Source organism: Schistocerca gregaria, chromosome 9, assembly GCF_023897955.1.
Source record: "Schistocerca gregaria isolate iqSchGreg1 chromosome 9, iqSchGreg1.2, whole genome shotgun sequence".
NCBI lineage: Eukaryota > Metazoa > Arthropoda > Insecta > Orthoptera > Acrididae > Schistocerca > Schistocerca gregaria.
In genome coordinates, this window is record NC_064928.1 from 199,717,639 (window position 1) to 199,740,915 (window position 23,277).

Sequence of the window (23,277 nt, forward strand, 5' to 3'; positions counted from 1 at the left end):
GTTGTGGTGTAATGCTCTGAATCAATTGTTGTTCCACGATCAAGGAAATCAGCATGTATAACACCGTCTGCGTCCCAGAACACTGTGGCTATGATTTTTCCAGCTGAGGGCTACGTTTTGTGCTTCTTTTCCTTGGGCGAGTCTTTGTGTCGATATTCCATAGACTGACGTTTCGTCTCTGGATCGTAACGGTCTACCCACGTGTCGTCTCCTGTCACAATCGAATGGAGAAAGGCGTCACCTTCATTCACGTAACCCGAGTTCCTGGCAAATTTCAAGTCTGTGCGCTTTCATTTCAGGAGTCAGCAGCCACGGTACCCATCGTGCACTGATCTTCTGATAGCCAAGCAAAGCTATAATATGACCCACACGCTCTTTTGAAATGCCGTTTGTGCTTGCAGTTTCTCCCTGAGTGATACGACCATCGTTCTGAATCAATCTGACAACAATTTGTTTGTGTAACTCGGTGGTTACTGTCACAGGACGTCCAACTCTTTGTTTGTCACGCTGGTCAGATGTTCCCGCCTCAACATCTTTAGACGTACTCTCCAAACGACGCACACTACTCACATCAACACAGTCACCATAAACAGCTTTCATTCTCTGATGAATCTCCTTTGGGGTGACACCTTCTGCTGTCAAGGATTCAGTTACTGCATCTTGCTTAAATTGCATTGACCGACCGTCTGCGCTGGTTTCCATACTTTACACTGTAATAACACAGCCGTTCAATTTAGGCTTCCCACCAACTGGAGCTGTAGAGAAGAGGCTGTGGAACAAGCCAGTACCTGCCACATGCCAATGCTGCCAACTGTTGAAGAGTTACGAAGGTGGGGGCATTACTTTTCAGTCAACCCTCGTATATTCCCCATTTTCCACACACATTTCTACACGTATTTTTGTATTTGTGGCGCATAACGGCCTGCAGTATCTTCTGATTTCAGTGGAATGTGTTCGATGCTCCACTGTTCTACACCATCCGACACCAGAGAGGAGGTTAAATATGCCTCTGGTATCCAGCATAGAGTAAATATCTCTGGAGTGAGGATTCACATGCGCAGAAAAGATTTTGAGTTGTCAACATACATTGCCGGCCTGGTCACGTGTTCTCGGGACATCGTGTGTTTGTCCGTATAGCGCCCTGTATATTTCAAATGTCACTGCATTCCTAGTACAGACGGATTCATTTCGTACGTGTCGTGGATTATTTATATATGTAGCGCAGACATTTTAACTGTATCCAACTGATCACGGGAATAAACCAGCTACGTAATTTTAAAGGGCAAGTGATATTGCATTCTGCTTCTTTGCGATAGGTGTCACAGTTCAGATTCACTCGATTTTGGTAGTTTTCGGCATGACACGGCACTTTATAGTATTACAGTGCCTGACGTACAGTTTTGCAGTGATAGTCTTGCAAAACGACTTGATAGTACGCTAGTACTTTTGCAAGTGTCCTAAAAACACCGAATTTGCCACACATTAGCGATTATATCCCTGCTAATTCGTCCTTTTTTTCTGCTATTTCTGCGTATCTATTTTCTCGTTTTTGCGACCTAAAGCACAATTTTTCTTACTGGTGACACTTTGAAGTGTTTATTTAACGCATTTTACGTACTTGCTCCCAGTTTATTAAATAAGTAGTAGACTGAGTAAGAACGGGGAAAAAGGCGTTCGGAGAATAGATGTACTGTAAAGCAAATACGGTTGGTCATGTAACAGTCAACCCATATAAGGCCATTAAGGGAAGTGGAAAGTGACACAAATGAAAGAGTTTGGGGACATGTTTACTAATATTTTACGCTTTTTAATAAAATGGTGAAGAAAATAAATTGAAGGCAAAATACACCAAAGAAGATGAATGTGTACTTTGATTAGCTACACTATTGTATTTTTTACTTTATTTGTGCAGAAAATGTATTCAAGCTGAATGCAGAAATTGCTAGTAGGTGCTGTGGAAAATTAAAAATAGTTGGTATAGCATCTACCTTCAGCCACAAAAGTCCAAATTTTTCTCTGTCTAAACATTCCTCTTCAGAGTGTTTTGAACATACTTCGGAATATTTTGTGGGGACAAAATTACTTCTCCTTATTTTATGGAGCCACATCTTTACTCGTTGTTCATCCTTCGGGAAACTAAAGTGTAAATCACATATAATCAGTCTCCATGTCCTAGACACACTTAACATTGTCTCCCACTGTAACTTTGTAGTAAACAAAAAGGTTTGGACACAGATATTATACGAAGACAATTACAGACGCCCACTCTATTGAATTTATCTGGCTCCCGCCTTTCAAATCTATATTCATAATCGACAAGTCACTGATAAATGCATGGAGGATAGTATTTGCCAAAACAACTAGCCATTCCCCTTCCTGTTGCACTGGCAAATTAACGAGAGGAAGCAATTGTTTGTAAGCTTTTGTACGAGCCGTAATATCTATCATGTAGTCATAAAATCGTAGAAAAAATAGGTCTACAGAATCAAGCCCTAATTATACGGCGTCTCGAAATTTTTAAACATAGTACCCATGAAAAGTTAGTATCCCTCCTTTCACATATTTTTCTTTGCATCCGTAGCAACAACAGTAATTCACCACAGCTATTACACTATCAACCAACTGTGAAAACACAGCAAAAACTCTTGATATTATAAACTTCAAACTCTTCGGAAAGCGCGCGCGCGCGCCCGCGCACACACACGCACGCACACACACACACACACACACACACACACACACACACACACACACACACACACACACACACAGCGAAGCCCGTAAAACACATGACAATCCTGGTTTAATGTTGACAACATGCGCAGAACACAATGCTCACTCCAGAGATATTTACTCTTTGGTATATAGCCGTGTGTTATGTTCTTTGACCCCTGAACCATGCTGATAAAATTGCTGACTCCCTACATTGCTCATTTATCGCGACTTGTTGACGAAATAAAAAGCACGTGTTAGAAATACATTCCGATTCGTACTTTTAAAGTCTTCAGAGTTAACAAAATACGAGAAGAATATACCAACAGGTCGATTTCGACAATTTTCATGTTCATCACTTCTGACCTCAGCCCCAGCGATGGTATTGGTATCTTTCTCCCATATTATACTTGTCCAAACAATTAATCATGTACACCAGCTTTGCTTCAAATTGCTCCAGGATTTCATGAGTTACTCTCGTATGTCATCACTTTACATCCCCTGCCCCATCCATAGGGTAGCAGGAGGTGCCTAACATTCACAGTTTCTCCCGCTAGCAAGTCATATGTGCGACCAGTTTGGTAGAAATTACAACAGACGTTACAGGAATATGCTGTTACTAAGCCCCTCACCCCACCCCTCGAAAAAAACGTCGTCGGCACATCAGCACTGAGCTTATAGACCGTGAAAACCGTGAATTCGATGTTAATATCAGCCGTTTTCGAATATTTTTACACTTCGCGGCTTCCCAACCTTAATCCTATCCTTAGCGGTAACAGGTGAGTATTACCCTCACAATATTTTTGTATAAATAATAAAAGTACACTAATGGCCATTAAAATTGCTACACCAAGAAGAAAAGCAGATGATAAAAGGGTATTCATTGGACAAATATATTATATTAGAACTGACATGTCATTACATTTTCACACAATTTGGGTGCATAGATCCGAGAAATCAGTATCCCGAACAACTACCTCTGGCCGTAATAACGGCGTTGATATGCCTGGGCATTGAGTCAAACAGAGATTGGATGGCGTGTACAGATACAGCTGCCCGTGCAGCTTCAACACGATACCACAGTTCATCAAGAGATGTGACTGGCGTATTGCGACGAGCCAGTTGCTCGGCCACCATTCACCAGACGTTTTAAGTTAGTGAGAGATCTGAAGAACATGCTGGCGAGGACAGCAGTCGAACATTTACTGTACAGGACCTGCAACATTCGGTCGTGCATTATCCTGCTGAAATATAAGGTTTCGCAGGGGTCGAATGAAGGGTAGAGCAGAGCTGCGGTTCGTAAGACATCTGAAATGTAACGTCCACTGTTCAAAGTGCCGTCAATGCGAACAAGAGGTGACCGAGACGTGTAAGCAATTCCACCCCATACCATCACGTCGGGTGATACGCCAGTATGGCGATGACGAATACACGCTTCCAATGTGCGTTCACCGCGATGTCGCCAAACACGGATGCGACCATCATGATGCTCTATTCAGAACCTGGATTCATCCGAATAAATGACGTTTTGCTATTCGTGCACCCAGGTTCGTCGTTGCGTACACCATCGCAAGCGCTCCTGTCTGTGATGCAGCGCCAAGGGTAACCGCAGCCACGGTCTCCGAGCTGATAGTCCATGCTTCTGCAAACGTCGTCGAACTGTTCGTGCAGATGGTTGTTGTCTTGCAAACGTCGCCATCTGTTGGCGTATTGTATCACAGCCGTCCAAAATACGACCACGAAGAGTCTCTACATTTGGTACCGGGGTTGCGTAGACAAGAGCTTTCAAATGCCTCCATAAATGTAAGTCAAGGGGGTTGAGGTCAGGAGAGCGTGGAGGCCATGGAATTGGTCCGCCTCTACCAATCCATAGGTCACCGAATCTGTTATTGAAAATCGTACGAACACTTCGACTGAAATGTGCAGGAGCTCCATCGTGCACAAACAACATGTTGTGTAGTATTTGTAAAGGCACATGTTCTAGTAGCATAGGTAGAGTATCCCGTATGAAATCATGATAACGTGCTCCATTTAGTGTAGGTGGAAGAACATGCGGCCCAATCGAGACATCACCAACAAAGCCTGACCAAACGTCCACAGAAAGTCTGTGTTGATGACGTGATTGCACAATTGCGTGCGGATTCTCGTGAGCTCATGCACGTTGATTGTGAAAATTTACAATTTGATCACGTTGGAATGAAGCCTCATTCGTAAAGAGAACATTTGCACTGAAATGAGGATTGACACATTATTGGATGAACCATTCGCAGAAGTGTACCCATGGAGGCCAATCAGCTGCTTATAGGGCCTGCACACGCAGTACATGGTACGGAAACAACTGGTTCTCCCGTAGCACTCTCCATACAGTGACGTGGTGGACGTTACCTTGTACAGCAGCAACTTCTCTGACTCTGACTTTAGGGTTATCGTCAACTGCACGAAGAATTGCCTCGTCCATTGCAGGTGTCCTCGTCGTTCTAGGTCTTCTCCAGTCGTGAGTCATAGGCTGGAATGTTCCGTGCTCCCTAAGACGCCGATCATTTGCTTCGAACGTCTTCCTGGCGGGACACCTTCGTTCTGGAAATATGTGTCGATACAAACGTACCGCGCCACGGCTATTGCCCCGTGCTAATCCATACATCAAATGGGCATCTGCCAACTCCGCATTTGTGAACATTGCACTGACTGCAAAACCACGTTCGTGATGAACACTGACCTGTTGATGGTACGTACTGATGTGCTTGATGCTAGTACTGTAGAGCAATGAGTCGCATGTCAACACAAGCACCGAAGTCAACATTACCTTCCTTCAATTGGGCCAAATGGCGGTGAATCGAGGAAGTACAGTACATACTGACGAAACTAAAATGAGCTCTAACATGGAAACTAAGCGTTTCCGGACGCATGTCCACATAACATCTTTCCTTTATTTGTGTGTGAGGAATGTTTGCTGAAAGTTTGGCCGTACCTTTTTGTAACAGCCTGTATGTATAAAGTTGGTTTCATGTTAAAATTACTAAGTATTGTGTGTACTAGGATACTCTAAAGTAATGTTAGATCATTACTGAAACTGTTTATATTGTGATTTCTTAGTATTATATTTTTGTATTGTATGGTTCAGAGTGTTGCTCAAACCACCCGCGAACAGTTGGCACCCGGTGGGCTGCCGCATTGTCATCCATTAAAATTCTGTCGTTGTTGCTCGCGTCGGTCGTATGCTGCCATAACTCGCTAAATCCAAATTTCGCCGCACTCTCGTTCGTCGTACGCCCGACATTGATTTGTGTTGCTTGTGTGTCAGCACTGACAAATCGACGCAAACGCCGCTGCACTCGGTCGTTAAGTGAACGCCGTCGGCCATTGCGTTTGCGTTCAGAATCTCTTTAATACTCGTCGGCGCCACAGTCACGTCGGAAAACTTTTCACATGAGTCACCTGAGTATAAATGATAGCGCCGCCGAGTCACTGTCCTTTTATATCTTGAGTAAGCTACACTGCCGCCATCTGTACATGTGGATGTCACCAACCCCTGACTTTCGCTACCTCAGTGTGTAGCAGATTACTCAGACGCGGAACAGCCTCTGAATTTTTTTCGCTTGAGATCGAATTCAACGTCTATACCTCCCAGTTTGTAAGACATTTTGTCACACTTACACTCTGACCAAGTAAACACATGAAGTGTCTTGCGTCTCTTTTTTTTTAATCTTTTTCCTCTCTTCTGCTAAAAGAACTGGTAAGGAATCCATTCATACCAGTTTGTTTTAGCAGAAGAGAGAGGAAAGATTAACAGTATTTTGGAACTGTTCGAAAGACAATTTTGCGATCGACATTTTTAGTACGTAAATTACACTTCTCGAGCTATTATCGGTGCTTCTCCATGGTTTACCTGTGCGATAAAGTATTTTTGCTTAATCTTTGCTAGTGTTCGTCTTGTAAGCGCTTTTCAAAAAGCTAGCATTACGTTCAACTGCGCTTCGAAGTCATTTGTCGTTTCTGACAGCATTACAATGTGTGGGCAAACCTAACAATTTTGGTACATCCATTATGGATGACGTACTGCGACTGTGATTTAAATTGGCAGTTTATCTTTGCAGTGGCTCGGAAACTTGTTCATAGTTCAATAAATCGTAAAACAGCGACTGGTTGCACATTTATTATCAGATAAATCGCCTAACAATTTCAATCTCTTCTTACTAAACTTTCCTTTCCAAATTTGCGCTGTTTCCTTCTTCTGTATGTATCACTGAGCGAGGTGTGAAGGAAATCAAGGATAATATTGGATGGGGAATGAAAGTACACAGATAATGAATGAAAAATTCGAGATTTCCGAATGTTATTGCGCCAGACACAGTTACAAACTTGGAAGAACAGTTAAACGGAAAGGACAGTGTGCTGAAAGGGGCTTATAAGATGAACATCAACCAAAAGAAAACAAGGTTAATGGAGTGTCGTCAGGTAAGGCAAAGTAGTCGAATTAAATTTGGTGAAGCTGAGGGATTAGAGAATGAGATACGGAAAGCAGAAGACAAGATTTGCTGTGAGGCGCGCAAAATAACTGAGAAACTGGAGCATTTCGGAAAAAGAGACATTTGTTAACAACGAATTAGTATAAGGGTTAGTAAGACTTTTCTGAAAGTGTTTTTCTGGAGTGCAGCCTTGTACAAAAGTGAAACATGGGCTGTAAGAAGTATAGACGAAAAGAGAAGGAAGCTTTAACCACGGATTTTATGCAACCCGCAATGCCCTCAAATACCACAATCAAGATGTTCATATTCTCTCGCTCACTACATCAGACTACACTACTGGCCATTAAAATTGCTACGTCAAAAAGAAATGCACATGATAAACGGGTATTCATCGGACAAATATATTATACTAGACCTTACATGTGATGGTATTTTCACGCAATTTGGGTGCATAGAAAAATCAGTACCCAGAACAACCACCTCTGGCCGTAATAACGGCCTTGATACGTCTGTGGATTGAGTCAAACAGAGCGTGGATGGCGTGTACAGGTACAGCTGCCCATGCAGCTTCAACACCATACCACAGTTCATCCAGAGTAGTGACTGGCGTATTGTGACGAGCCATTTGCTCGGCCAGCATTGACCAGGCATTTTCAGTTGGTCAGAGATCTGGAGAATGTGCTGACCAGGGCAGAAATCGAACATATTCTGTATCCAGAAAGGGTCGTAACACATCTGAAATGTAACGACACCCCATACTATCACGCCGGGTGATACGCCATGTCGCCAGACACGAATGCGTCCATCATGATGCTGTAAACAGAACCTGGAGTCATCGGAAGAAATGACATCAAGGATAACCGCAGCCATGGTCTCCGAGCTGATAGTCCATGCTGCTGCAAACGTCGTCGAACTGTTCGTGCAGATGGTTGTTATATTGCAAACGTCCCCATCTGTTGACTCAGGGATCGAGATGTGGCTGCACGATCCGTTACAGCCATGCGGAGAAGATTCATGTTAACTCGACTGCTAGAGATAAGAGACCGTTGGAATCCAGCGTTCCGTATTACCCTCCTGAACCCACCGATTCCATATTCTGCTAACAGTCATTGGATCTCGACCAACGCGAGCAGCAATGTCGCGATACGGTAAATTGCAATCGCGATAGGCTACAATCCGACCTTTATCAAAGTCGGAAACGTGATGGTACGCATTTCTCCTCCTTACACGAGGCATCACAACAACGTTTCACTAGGCAACGCCGGTCAACTGCCGTTTGTGTATGAGAAATCGGGTGGGAACTTTCCTAATGTCAGCACGTTGTAGGTGTCGCCACCGGCGCCAACCTTGTGTGAATGCTCTGAAATTCTAATCATTTGCATATCACAGCATCTACTACCTGTCGGTTAAATTTCGTGGTGTAGCAATTTCTAATGGCCAGTAGTGTAATAGTCCTACAGATAAGGTTTTCGCTAGAGATCGTAGTTTTCGAATTAGTTAAGAAAAACGTACAAAACGTACCTTCCAACGAGAACTGTGCTCTCCAGCAATAATGTATGGCAGTATAAAATTCAGCTACATGGAATTTCCTTCAAAAAGGCCTGTTCCTTCTCTTCTGTAGGACTAATAGTTTGCACACAGTAAATGAGAGGATATGAAAATCTCGCACACGGCTTTTGAAGGCTATGCGGGTTGCATCAAACGTACCAGTAGGAGCAGCTGTATTAGCCTATGTATGGCGGGACTTGGCTAAAATAAGGGATCGCTTGGTAGGACACATCCTGAGGCATGAACAAATCGTCAGATTGGTGGTGCAGCTAACCGTTAGGGGTAAAAATTGTAGAAGGAGGCCAAGACATGAATAAAGCAAGCAGGTTCAAATCAATGCTCGTTGCGATGCTTACACAGAGATGAGCAGGTTTGCGAAAGGCGGACTAGCGCGGAAATCTGCATCAAAACTTTCTTCAGACAACAGCAGCTCTAATATATCATAAATTAATTGGATGAGTGCAAATTCCTTCACACAAGCTGTATCTGATATAGACGTATGAAAATTTGTGTCTGTCAAGAATATTCATACCTCAGTAGTGGGTAGTAAATCTATATCCAATACATCTGCTCTCAAGGAAGTTTTGCAGTCAGCGAATTAATTTCCAAGGATTTCGTACAGATTGGGGTAGACAGCAGTGCCTGTTCTTTTAGACATCCATGTAAATGTAATATATCCTTTATTTTTTATTTCCATTTGCCGAATTTTTAAATTTATCCTTGGTTTCGGTCTTTATTGACCACTTTTCTATCTATGTATGTGCGGCAGCAACCCTTCGTCTCTGTGTCAGAATGCGCAACAGACAACTTCACAGATCTAAAAATGATGCAGGGAGATCGAAATTCATCATTTATTTTTTTTAATGTGAATCTGACACTGAAAGCCGGCCATAGTGGCCGAGCGGTTCTAGGCGCTGCGGCGGCAGGTTCAAATCCTGCCTCGGGCCTGGATGTGTGTGATGTCGTTAGCTTAGTTAGGTTTAAGTAGTTCTAAGTTCTAGGGAACTGATGACCTCAGATGTTAAGTCCCATAGTGCTCAGAGCCATTTGAACCATTTCAGATTGAACGCTGATTTGATGAATCTCTCCATGCTACTCTGTCCTGCACAAGTTTCTTCTTCTTCTTCTTCTTCTTCTCCGATAACTCCTGTAACCTACACCAGTTTGAATCTGCTTACTATATTCCTCTCCTGGTCTCGATGACCTTTACTCCGTGCATTTCCCTCCAATTCTATACTGGCGACCCCTTGAAGTCTGAGAAAGTGTGTTAAAGCAGGAAGATTGCATAAGTTGGAGGTATCGAAGTAACAAACTTAGTAGGCCTCTGGCAGCAGCAATGGCTCTAACACAGCCTGGCATCAAGCCGAAATAAGCTTTGACACTGAAAAATAAACGATGTATTAAAAAGACATACATCTCCTCCCTATCCAAGAAAATTTCGACATACGCAAAACATTAAAACGAAATTAACAGTGGTTAAATGCTCCAAACTAGTGTGATGGGAAATGAATTGGAGGAAAAGACCAGAAGCAAGGAGTGAACTGGAGGAAAACCTGAGGAGCAAGCAGTGAAAAAATCACATGAAAAAGAAAAGAGCCTTCACCATCCTTTATCCTCTTACATCCAAGCGCCTTCCCCCCCCCTCCCCCCCCCTCCCCAACCACTTCTTGCTCCTCACGTCTTCCTCCAACTCACTCCCTGTTTCTCAGCTCTTCCTCATTCTCCATCACATTACTATGGACATACATTCACTCGTCCATACTTCTCCCTCCTCCAACTATTTAAAAAGAAAGTGTCCACTTCATAACTATTTCTTCATTACAGTAAAGTAAAAGAAAGGATAGGTTAAAGACAAGCTAGAGAAAATGTTATGTTGCCAGCACTACAAAACACAATACACACATAAAAGTACAAAAATAAACAGTAAAAAGAGGTTCACGAAGAACTGCGCTGTGTAAAACGTAAGAAATGCATAGTTCTACAGTGCAACGAAAAATTAGACTAAAACTTCCAGTGTCTAACGAAGAAATGCACCAAAGACATGCTAGCAAGCGCCATTTCATGATGCAGGTGAGAAACCAAGCAGAAATGACCATAAGAAAAAAGCAACAAATTATTAATGAATTGATTTCCGATCTTTTTCCCCCAATTCTTAAAAATAAGTGAAATTGTAAATATCTTTAAGTACAGACCACTGATTACTTTTTACTTCAATAAAGCGAAAGGCGTCTGGTGAAAAAAACACGCATTTTCTTGTAGCTGTAACGACGGAGCATAAATACCCTGAGGAGCTGTCTACATCTACATCGTTACTCTGCAATTCACACTTAAGTGCCTGGCATAGGGTTCATCGAACCATTTTCATACTACTTCTCTACCATTACACTCTCTAATGGTGTGTGGGATAAAGGAACACCTAAATCTTTCCGTTCGAGCTCTGATTTATCTTATTTTATTATGATGATCTTTTCTCCCTACGTTGGTGGGTGTCAACAAAATATTTCCGCATTCAGAAGAGAAAGTTGGTGATTGAAATTTGGTAAATAGATCTCACCGCAAAGAAAACCGCCTTTGTTTCAGTGACTACCACCCCAACACGCGTAACATATCAGTGACACTCTCACCCCTATTGCGCGATAACACGAAACGAGCTGCCCTTCGTTGCACCGTAAAGCAACTACGGACAAAGTGGCCACACAAATGAATAATTTATAGAAAATGAGCTATAACATGAAAACAAAGCGGTTTCCGACTCGACTCCATATTACGTGGAAGTTAGCCTGAAATTTTGGTTGTACTTTTTTGTGTCCTGTTTATTACAAGAATCGTTTCCCGTTCAGACGATGGTACAAACGCAAGAACTGTTGTTTCTAAGTGAGAGCGTACACCCTTTGTAGACAGAATAAGCAGCGCGCCAGAAAACACAGATCACGTACTCACGGTGTCAGATGGGGTATTCTGTCCGGGTCCTCGTGTGAGTCGCCTTGCTGCCACGGAGTGCACCGTCACACAGGCGGTCCCTTGTCCTGCTATCGCTTTTTGCAATCCCCCACTTCTCCAGCTGTGTCCACCAACCGCTGTGCAGCCGAGCCTACCGTAAGCAGCTGTGATTTCGCAACGTCTTTCACCAGAAGCAGATAACCGGCGCTCCCGGAAGTTCCTGGGGCTGCTGTGTGGGATTGTGCGTTGGCTTTGTACGCCCGTATGTCTCTGAAGCAAGTGTGACTTGCTCGAGCATGAGACAAAATGTGTGAAATCCTAAGGGGCCAAACTGCTGGGGTCATTGGTCCCTAGACTTGCGCGCTACTTAAACTAACTTACACTAACCTATGCTGAGAACAACACACACACCCATGCCCAAGGAACGACTCAAACCTTCGGCGGGAGAGGCCGCGCAATCCGTGACATGACACTTCGAACTGCGCGGCGAGCCTGAGACGTTGAAAACCTTGAAGAAATAGTCGTGTTCTGGTTGTGTGTAGGTTAGACATAACAGCAAACCTCCGACTCATAAAGAAACAAACTTCCATGTGTGCATCAGCTTCAGACATCTGATTACATAATAAATGACATAATGCTTTTAATATTTGACGCTAAGCAAGAAAGCGGTAAAAATTTAGAACATGTGAGAAATTATGTTTCAAGATTGTTGACAGTAAATAAGGAAAAGTGTGAGGTCATCCATATGAGCGCTAAAATCTGTTAAACTTCGGTTACACGATAAATCAATCAAATCTAAAAGCCGTTGTTGTTGTTGTTGTTGTGGCCTTCCGTCCAGAGACTGGTTTGATGCAGCTCTACATGCTACTTTTTCCTGTGCAAGCTTCTTCATCTCCCAGTACCTACTGCAACCTACATCCTTCTGGATCTGTTTAGTGTAGTCATCTCTTGGTCTCCCTCTACAATTTTTACCCTCCACGCTGGCCTCCAATACTAAATTGGTGAGCCGGCCTTTGTGGCCGTGCGGTTCTAGGCGCTTCAGTCTGGAACCGCGTGACCGCTCCGGTCGCATGTTCGAATCCTGCCTCGGGCATGGATGTGTGTGATGTCCTTAGGTTAGTTAGGCTTAAGTAGTTGTAAGTTCTAGGGGACTGATAACCACAGATGTTAAGTCCCATAGTGCTCAGAGCCATTTGGAGCCAGTTATTTTGCTCCCCAAATACCAAAACTCATTTACTACTTTAAGCGTCTCATTTCCTAATATAATACCCTCAGCATCACCCGATTTAATTCAACTAAATTCCATTATCCACATTTTGCTTTTGTTGTTGTTCATCTTATATCCTCCTTTCAAAACACTGTCCATTTTTTGGACCATTCAAAGACGCAATGTGTGGAAACAAGTTCCGTTCTGATGAAGAGGTACTCCACGCGGAACATGAGTGGTTGCGCGGACTACCAAATAAATTTTTTTCTCACGAATTTATGCACTTCGTAAGCTCTGGAGGACTTGCATTGACCGTGGGGGAGATCATGTTGAAAAGTGACACAGCTTTGCACCACTTCTGCACAGTAAATAATATTTTTAAAAAATATTTAAGGTTTTCATTTGACTCACCCTCGTAAAAGTTTTATGTTTTTTTATGGGAGATCATAATATTGCAGTTTTTCCATAACTGGTTCTTTAGAGTTAAAGATACGAAGCGATTATCATGAGCATACAATGCCTTACTTTTTTTTGTTTTTTGATCAGTTTTCAAGTGTTTAACTTAACAACAACAAAAAAACAGAAGCTATTCTTTATTCCAGTCTACGTGTGATCGATCTGAATTCATCGTCCAATCCACAGCTAGTGTCGCAGTGTACTTATCCGAAGATGTCTTCTTCTTCTCCACTTCAAGGATTAGAAATTCTTGCCTGTACTGGCTTCACAGTTGCCTCCAGCGTGTCCTAAATGGAACTCGATCTCTTCTTCCACTCGACATGTAATACAATGCTGCTGTCTCGTATTCTTTGTAAGTGATCGATATAGTTACATCTCTTGTTCAATATTTTGTTACTTACTGATTCTAATTTAAATCTACCCTAATGTCTACATTTCATATCCTATCCATCCACGTCGGCCTTTGTGGCCGAACGGTTCTAGGCTCTTCAGTCTGGAACCGCGCGACCGCTACGGTCGCAGGTTCGAATCCTGCCTCGTGTATGAATGTATGTGATGTCCTTAGATTAGTTAGGTTTAAGTAGTTCTAAGTTCTAGGGGACGGATGACCTCATATGTTAAGTCCCATAGTGCTCAGAGCCATTTGAACCATTTTTTTATCCATCCTCATAGATATCCCAACACTCCTTAAAAGTGTCATTTCTGCGGAGTGTACTTTTGAGTCGACTCCCAGGCTTCATTGCCATGAACAATGTGGGTAAATTCATTGTTTTGTAAAATTACATTTTCCTTTCATTACCAACTTCATTTTCAAAAGTTCCTTAAATGGTCCCATATATAGCTTGAAATTTGCCTATTGCTCCCTGTACTTGTCATTATAACAACCTATGTCACAACAAGGATATTGAAAGTTCGATACTTGCTGTTGTTACACGACAGCCTATTGTAAAGGGAAGAGACACTTTTGTTCAGCCACTAACACGCGATCGAGGACTTGCAGGTGGTGGCTAAGTTCGGGTCGTATTTGTGGTGACAGGTGCAATCAGCTTGACTTGTGTGTGTGTGTGTGTGTGTGTGTGTGTGTGTGTGTGTGTGTGTGTGTAGTGTGTGCTGAAGAGGTCATCGTTGATGACTTATTCTTCTAGGATGGCATGTAAGGATAAAAGGAAAACACTATTTATTACACATTTAGTTAGGCTTGGGCACTCAATGGGCCCTTTAGCTTGCTGTCTTTGGTGATGTCTATCTCCAGTGGAGGGTGAGATTTGTCTAAGCTGTTATGTGTGACTGCTTTCTCGTGCTATGACAGATCGTCTATGGGGGGACTGGTGGGGGGGGGGGGGGATGAAACGTTATTGACTTCGGTACTCCATACTTGTGCCAACTTGCAGGGTTTCTAATTGTCGAACTTCGTCCCTTTCGTCCCTAAGGTAATGGATTTTGTCAAAAATCGTAGAGCCTTGTCATGGACCTTTTGTTGTATAGTGGTCTCGTGGAGTGCGGTGCGGATGTCGACGTTTCTTGTCCACCATGGACCTCCTGTGATCCATCGGTAGCAAATGTTTTGCAGCTCTTGAAGTTTGTTGGAGACACACGTAGATCCCCACGAGGTGGAGCCATGTAACATTGTGTTTTTTTTTCTTTGTTGTTATTTTAAACCTGTTTACAGGCAGGCCTGCAGGAGCATACTACGTCGCTCTTCGGCCGCAGAGAAACATACAAGACAGAAATGACGACAATGTGAGATAAAAGGATGGTGGACATATAAACGGAGACAAACACTTTTTAAAATACATGGAGCCATTCACGGGCGTAGAGTCCAAGATAAAAGTTGTTCAGACACTTGGACACAGACATAGACGAAAAATAGTCACACGTGATTGTAGGTGCACAAAATGAATAACACTGAACCACTAAAGCACAAATCGACAGCACACACAGAAACACGAGGCGTCGACCTCCGGCGCGCGAATGTTCACTAACCGTGTACGAGTCCGGGGACCTGCCAAGAGAGGAGGAGGAGGAAGGGGAAGGGGAGAGGAGGGGGGAGTGCAGAGATGCCGTGGGCAGGGGAGATAGGGGAAGGGAGGAAGTGGGAGGGGAAGCCCAGGGGAAGAGGGGCGGAGGAAGGGGGATGGGGGAAAAGGAAAGAGAAGGGACGGAGGGTGCCGAAAGGAAAGGACACAGGAAGTGGGGGCAGAAAGGATCAAAGTTGATAGGAGGGATAGATGGAGGGGAGGAGGACATGATCAGGGAGGGGGAGCTGGCGGAAGCCACCTTGGGAGAGGGTAAGGAGGGTGGAGAGATGGAGACCGGGTGGGACGTGGGAATACAGGCGTGGCAACGGGCGGGGGTGGGAGAAGATGGGCGAGACAAGCGGGTGAGGAGGGTAGAGTTTGCGGGAGGTGTACAGGATTCGTATCCTTTCACAGAAAAGGAGGAAGTGGGGGAAAGGAATGAGATCGTACAGGATTCAACATTGTGGGTTCCAAACCGTTGCCTTATACAACTGGAGTTTAGTCTTAGGGTTGAGATCCTTACTCTTCAGGAACGGAATCAATGACCTGACCATCTTCTGGGCTGCCGTCTTCTTGTCGTCAATATGCTGCGTAAAGAGCAAGTTTTTTTTCAAGATAGACACTGAGGTACTTCACTCCCGGCGACCATGGGATAAATTTATTGGCTATTTGGGGTCTGTCGTTCAGAATTAGTTTTCTCCATGTGAATAACGGCTGCCGTATTCGTCGTGTTGCTCAGCTTGAGCACATGGAGAGCTAGTTTCACACTCTACTCCACAGATGGTGTTGTCTCTGGACTTCCAATAAAGCTCTGTATAAGGAAACTACGGCCATCTTTTTCCCTGCGTTTGCCGCAGTCCGCATTTCATCATGTGACATTAGCAGCCACTGTGGGCCCAAGCATTACGTGTGAAACAAGGGCAATGTTGTGTACCTTCGAAGTTGTAAGTAGAATAATGTCTCAGTTCTCTGCATTCGAGGCGAAAAGGAAAGTAAACTGTACAGAATTCCTTCTGAATGGACAGATGCAACAAGAAGGAGAATATTGGTCGCAATGGGAAAGGTTGCAGGAACTCGACTTAACCGTTCAGTTAATTTTATTCATTTCTGGCCTTTTGTCTTTGTCTCCATTTTACGTTTCTGTTACTTAGTTTCCAATCCATTCGAACATCAAAAAAAAGTCAGAAGAGCTAATAGGATGATTTAATGGTATTTTAATTAAAAAACACAAGTCTTAGAGATAAAACTTCCACTGTTAGCACATAAAACGAAAAACAGTGAGTGGCGACGTACAAAGTTATAATGAACGGACAAAAATTTGACCTGATTGACTGTACAATATGGTTTAAACATATATTTACGATGCTCACAGTAATAAATTGTACTTTGTTCCACGCAATGTAATGTACAAAAAAATTTCACTAGATAATTTTTTTGGTTTTTTGGGGGAAGAGACCAAAAGCGAGGTCATCAGTCTCATCGGATTAGTGAAGGACAGGGAAGGAAGTCGGCCATGCCCTTTCAGAGGAACCATCCCGGCATTTGCCTGGAGCGATTTAGGGAAATCACGAAAAACCTAAATCAGGATGGCCGGACGCGGGATTGAACCGTCGTCCTCCCGAATACGAGTCCAGTGTGCTAACCACTGCGCCACCTCGCTCAGTATACTAGATAAGTGCCCAACCTACTACCTATCATTTACAAGCCATTAACGTTAACAGGAGACTATTTCTATTGTTCTAGCTTCGTCGCTACTACACAACATATTAACATAAATACAGTTGTTACTGTTTCCTACAGTCTATATTTGATCATAGGCCTAGTTTTCTTCGAACACATTTTTAAAATATTGTGTTCTCTTTTTCTTTCGTCAACATTCTCCTAATGTCGTAGAACAATTTGCACACAAAATTTTATGTGATAGATCTGACAAAAATATAAAACTTGCATAATCATATAGGCACATTTATCAGTTATATTTGCTAAGGTACCGTGTGTATATATTTGAATCCAGTACTTTATTTCGTATGACAAAAGAGACATTGGGCGAATTTTCGTTGCACTTGCGGACTCATATTGGTTCCTTTTTGTCCTTCTGACTACTGACCAATTTAACGCTGATTACGAAGCCAGGTGTTCAAACTCGATACCGCAACAAGAACTGTGAAATCTGCTTTCGCTATTAATAAAGGATAACAGGGAAAAAACTGTTTCATGTTCGATACAACAAATTCTTTTCGACTCATGTAGATTACATTTGTTAAGTTTTTTTGTTCTAGGTCTTCCCCAGTCGCGAGTCATAGGCTGGAATGTTCCGTGCTCCCTAAGACGCCGATCAATTGCTTCGAACGTCTTCGTGTCGGGACACCTTCGTTCTGGAAATCTGTCTCGATACAAACGTAGCGCGCCACGGCTAATGCCCAGTGCTAATCCATACATCAAATGGGCATCTGCCAACTACGCATCCGTTTGAAACTCCGCATCCGTTTGAAACTCCGCATCCGTTTGAAACCCCTGATCAGTTTTAGCAGTGCATTAGATGGTTGACTGTATAACAGTACCTCCACTAACAGTTAATTAGTTCAAAAATTATCACGTCGATCATTATATTGCGCAACTAAAAGGTCTTTAATGTGGCAGATATTGCTACATCAATTGATTACAGTCACCAAAGAAAATTAACAATAATATCAGTTATTTTGTATTTGCAATCCAACGACGATCTCGCTCTGGCTTTGGCTCGGAATTGAAAATGTTGTCTAGGTAGCATGATTATCACTGTTGGTGCGAAAGACACTTGGATGTTAATTATGCCGACTTGAAGAGCTTACAAAGACAATCTTTCAGGATCAATTTGATGATTTATGTTTTTCATTGCAATGTGCTTCATACTTTTTTAAACAATGGTCACTTGAAAGTAATTCGTGACACTCACTTTTCACAAAAATTCACATTTATTAAACTTTTTATACTTAAACATGTTCAAAACATTACTTCATCATACAATTTCGCAGCCGTTACTGCTCTTAATAAAATTCATAACATTTTTCATTGTCCATAACTCAGACTCATCTTTTCATTCCCAACACAAAGTCAAGACTGCTCATATTCAACACAAAGCTTGACTACTCTGTACGCTTTCGCGCCAAAAGTCACAAACCAGCGTCAAAGATAACAATAAGTACAAAGATTTTCACACTAGATTTTATATCGACTTCAACATCTGAGAATATCGACTACATACATAAAAATGTAACGAAATTTGAACAGAGTGAAAAATATGAGACATGATGTAGAAAAATATTCATTAATCTATGGTATCGAAAAATAGGGTTGGCGGGTGGTAATGGTTTCGCAAATAGAAACCATTACAAGTGCACTTCTCTAATGTACAGGCTAAATATCCTGCAGAAGTCAATGTATCACCAATGGCGCAATGGGCCCAAAATGGCGGCTACTCGCAAGTTGGCCGTACCTTCCCCATACAGAGCTCTAACTTTCAACGGCCACTAAGTTGACAGTGGGACGGGGAAAACCGTCTATTGGGCAGCACAATGGCTGCACTTTTCTCCGTCCTTCATGGCCACTTTTTGCGTCCAGTGCAACATTGGAGCTTACCCAAAAATTAATAAATATTGAACCATGTATGTCACTGAAGAGCCGGTAGGCTCATTTGAAGCGGAAAAGATGGACAATTCCGCATGTGAAGTCGAGCCTTCGATATCCGCATTAGTTTATTAGTTATTGTAACTTAAATGTTGTAATTCCTGAACTACAAAAGTGAATATATTGGCAACGCATTATGCGATTGCAACAAACGAGGTGTCTGCAGATACATGTCGTAGAACTGTATCTGAATGTGATAGTAGATTTACTGTGCAACTAAGAACAGCTTCCCTTACTAAAGAAAGTAGTGGTAGTATCGTAAATGTTAGATATATGTAGGAAATTGTTCAGTGTGTAATCTAAATTGTTGGTTAATATTTACACTTATAAATCTGAACAAGGAGGAAAACCATAGAAATCATTGTTTGAAAATAATGTACGGCAGATAAAAGAAAACTGAATACAGCATAATATTTCTTGGAAAATATCCGTGTGATGTATCATATGTTACGAAGGTTATAACCACTCCGTCTACAGATCACAAGTGGCCCATCGGGACCATCCGACTGCCGTGTCATCCTCAGAGGAGGATGTGGATAGGAGGGGTGTGTGGTCAGCACACCGCTCTCCCGGTTATTATGAAGGTATTCTTGACCGAAGCCGCTACTGTTCGGTCGAGTAGGTCCTCAATTGGCATCACGAGGCTGAGTGCACCCCGAAAAATGGCAACAGCGCTTGGCGGCCTGGATGGTGCCGATCACGCCCGACAGCGCTTAACTTCGGTAATCTCACGGGAACCGGTGTATCAACTGCGGCAAGGCCGTTGCCTGATACGAAGGTTACGAACGTTAAAATTTCAGCATTTTTCATGTTCAGTTGTTCAGCCGACTTCAGTGGTACTTGAAGGAGGTTTACTGGGTGAAGAGCGGCCTTTTGGAATGGAAGTCAATGTTGGAACGCTACTGCAAGCGATCAGGCTGTGTTTGTGTTGCAAGAAAGTTTTATGGGATGAGCGGTGAAATACCCGCTAGTTCGGGAATGTGAATTATTCAGAATTTCTACTTTGGGACATAGAAATTTTTCGGCATCTGACGGGTTTATTACTTTCCATGTTGCGTGTGATGCAAGCCGCTGCCGGCCGGTGTAGCCGAGCGGTTCTAGGCGTTTCAGTCTAGAACCGCGTGACCGCTTCGGTCGCAGGTTCGAATCCTGCCTCGGGCATGGATGTGTGTCCTTAGGTTAGTTAGGTTTAAGTAGTTCTAAGTTCTAGGGGACTGATGACCTCAGATCTTAAGTCCAACAGTGCTCAGAGCTATTTGAACCATGGAAGCTGCACTTAAAAGATTTCTTTGTGCAGCCATTGTGGAATTTAGAGTTTTAAATACTGTGGAACTTTAACGCTTTTATAAAGATAATTTACACAATTAACCATGGTGTATTAAACCACCTCCAAGATCTTAAAACTCGGCCATTTTCTGAAATTAGCTTACTATCCTTATTGCGTGCATACGGAGTATCGCCTCAGATGTGCGACTAGATTCGTGATTTCCTATCAGAAAAGTCACAGTTCGTAGTAATAGACGGAAAATCATCGAGTAAAACAGAACTAATATCCGGCGTTCCCCAAGGAAGTGTTATAGGCCCTCTATTGTTCCTGATCTATATTAACGACATAGGAGACAATCTGAGTAGCCGTCTTAGATTGTTTGCAGATGATGCTGCCATTTACCGTCTTGTAAAGTAATCATATGATGGAAAAGACTTGCAAAATGATTTAGATAAGGTATCTGTATGGTGCGAAAAGTGGCAATTGACCCTGAATAAGGAAAAGTGTGAAGTTATTCACATGATTACTATAAAAAATCAGCAATAAGTCACACATATCTGAAGGCTGTAAATTCAACTAAATACTTCGGGATTACAAATACGAATAATCTAAATTCGATCACATAGGTAATGTTGTCATTGGGGCAAACCAAAGACTGCGATTCATTGGCAGAACACTTAGAAGGTGCAACAGGTCTACTAAAGAAGACTGCTTACACCACGCTTGTCCGCCCTATTCTGGAGTATTGCCTCGCGGTGTGGGATCCGCATCAGGTGGGACTGACAGATAACTTCGAAAACGTACGAAAAAGAGCAGCTCGTTTTGTATTATCGCGAAATAGGGGAGATAGTGTCACAGACATGATACGTGAATTGGAGCGGCAATCATTAAAACAAAGGCGTTTTTCGTTGCGACGGGATCTTCTCATGAAATTTCAATCACCAGTTATCTCCTCCGATTCTGTTGGCACCCACCTACACGGGGAGACATGATCATCACGATAAAATAAGAGAAATCAGGGCTTGCAGAGAAATATTTAAGTGCTCGTTTTTCCCGCGTGCCGTTTCGAGAGTGGAAAGATAGAGAGCCAGCTTGAAGGTGGTTCATTGTTTCCTCTGCCAGGCACTATATTGTGAGTAGAAGAGTAATCACGTAGATGTAGATGTATTGGAAATAAACTCGAATTTGCGGAACTTTAAAAAATACGTGAATGCATAAGTGATTTTTGCATTGCAAATCTTGCCAGCATTTATACAGGGTGTTACAAAAAGGTACGGCCAAACTTTCAGAAAACATTTCTGACATACAAAGAAAGAAAATATGTTATGTGGACATGTGTCCAGAAACGCTTACTTTCCATGTTAGAGCTCATTTTATTACTTCTCTTCAAATCACATTAAGCATGGAATGGAAACACACAGCAACAGAACGTACCAGCGTGACTACAAACACTTTGTTGCAGGAAATGTTCAAAATGTCCTCCGTTAGCGAGGATACATGCATCCATCCTCCGTCGCATGGAATCCCTGATGCGCTGATGCAGCCCTGGAGAATGGCGTATTGTATCACAGCCGTCCACAATACGAGCACGAAGAGTCTCTACATTTGGTACCGGGGTTGCGTAGACAGGAGCTTTCAAATGCCCCAATAAATGAAAGTCAAGAGGGTTGAGGTCAGCAGAGCGTGGTGGCCATGGAATTTGTCAGCCTCTACCAATCCATCGATCACCGAATCTGTTCTTGAGAAGCGTACGAACACTTCAACTGAAATGTGCAGGAGCTCCATCGCGCATGAACCACATGTTTTGTCGTACTTGTAAAGGCACATGTTCTAGCAGCACAGGTAGAGTATCCCGTATGAAATCATGATAACGTGCTCCATTGAGCGTAGGTGGAAGAACATGGGCCCAATCAAGACTCACCAACAATGCCTGCCCAAACGTTCACAGAAAATCTGTGTTGATGACGTGATTGCATAATTGCGTGCGGATTCTCGTCAGCCCACACATGTTGATTGTGAAAATTTTCAATTTGATCACGTTGGAATGAAGCCTCATTCGTAAAGAGAACATTTGCACTGTAATGAGGATTGACGCATTGTTGGATGAACCATTCGCAGAAGTGTACCCGTGGAGGCCAATCAGCTGCTGACAGTGCCTGCACACGCTGTACATGGTACGGAAACAACTGGTTCTCCCGTAGCACTTACCTTGTACAGCAGCAACTTCTCTGACGCTGACCATAGGGTTATCGTTAACTGCACGAAGAATTGCCTCGTCCATTGAAGGTGTCCTCGTCGTTCTAGGTCTTCCCCAGTCGCGAGTCATAGGCTGGAATGTTCCGTGCTCCCTAAGACGCCGATCATTTGCTTCGAACGTCTTCCTGTCGGGACACCTTCGTTCTGGAAATCTGTCTCGATACAAACGTACCGCGCCACGGCTAATGCCCAGTGCTAATCCATACATCAAATGGGCATTTGCCAACTCCGCATTTGTAAATATTGCACTGACTGCAAAACCACGTTCGTGATGAACACTAACCTGTACTGATGTGCTTGATGCTAGTACTGTAGAGCAATGAGTCGCATGTCAACACAAGCACCGAAGTCAATATTATCTTCCTTCAGTTGGACCAACTGGCGCTGAATCGAGGAAGTATAGTACATACTGACGAAACTAAAATGAGCTCTAACATGGAAATTAAGCGTTTCCGGACACATGTCCACATAACATCTTTTCGTTATTTGTTTGTGAGGAATTTTTCCTGAAAGTTTGGCCGTACCTTTTTGTAACAGCCTGTATGTATAAAGTTGGTTTCATGTTAAAATTACACCCTGTATTAAATACTTCTGTGGAACATTAGATGCATTGCGACTAATGTGAGGTGGCGCCCCACAGACGAAAACATAGCCAGACATGTAAGTCCAGTCACATTTACAGGGGCCCATTCAAGTGTTTGTGCTGCGTAATACGTGGGTAAGTCTTTACGTGCAGCAGCA

The 23,277-nt window shown here is 42.9% G+C and overlaps 2 protein-coding genes across 3 annotated transcripts in view; one reads left to right on the top strand and one right to left on the bottom strand.

Annotated features, from left to right (window-relative positions):
* LOC126292039 (uncharacterized) overlaps positions 1-11,771 on the bottom strand; it is a 73,317-nt gene extending 61,546 nt beyond the window's left edge. Inside the window, exon 1 of one of the 2 annotated variants that reach the window (XM_049985834.1) lies at positions 11,667-11,771. The gene's annotated coding sequence lies outside the window, so the exon portion shown is untranslated. Of the gene's footprint in view, positions 1-11,662 lie in introns of both variants that reach the window. The other variant, XM_049985833.1, reaches the window with a different exon arrangement.
* LOC126292035 (amyloid-beta-like protein) overlaps positions 1-23,277 on the top strand; it is a 1,795,419-nt gene that overhangs the window by 928,698 nt on the left and 843,444 nt on the right. The gene's annotated exons all lie outside the window — the stretch shown is intronic.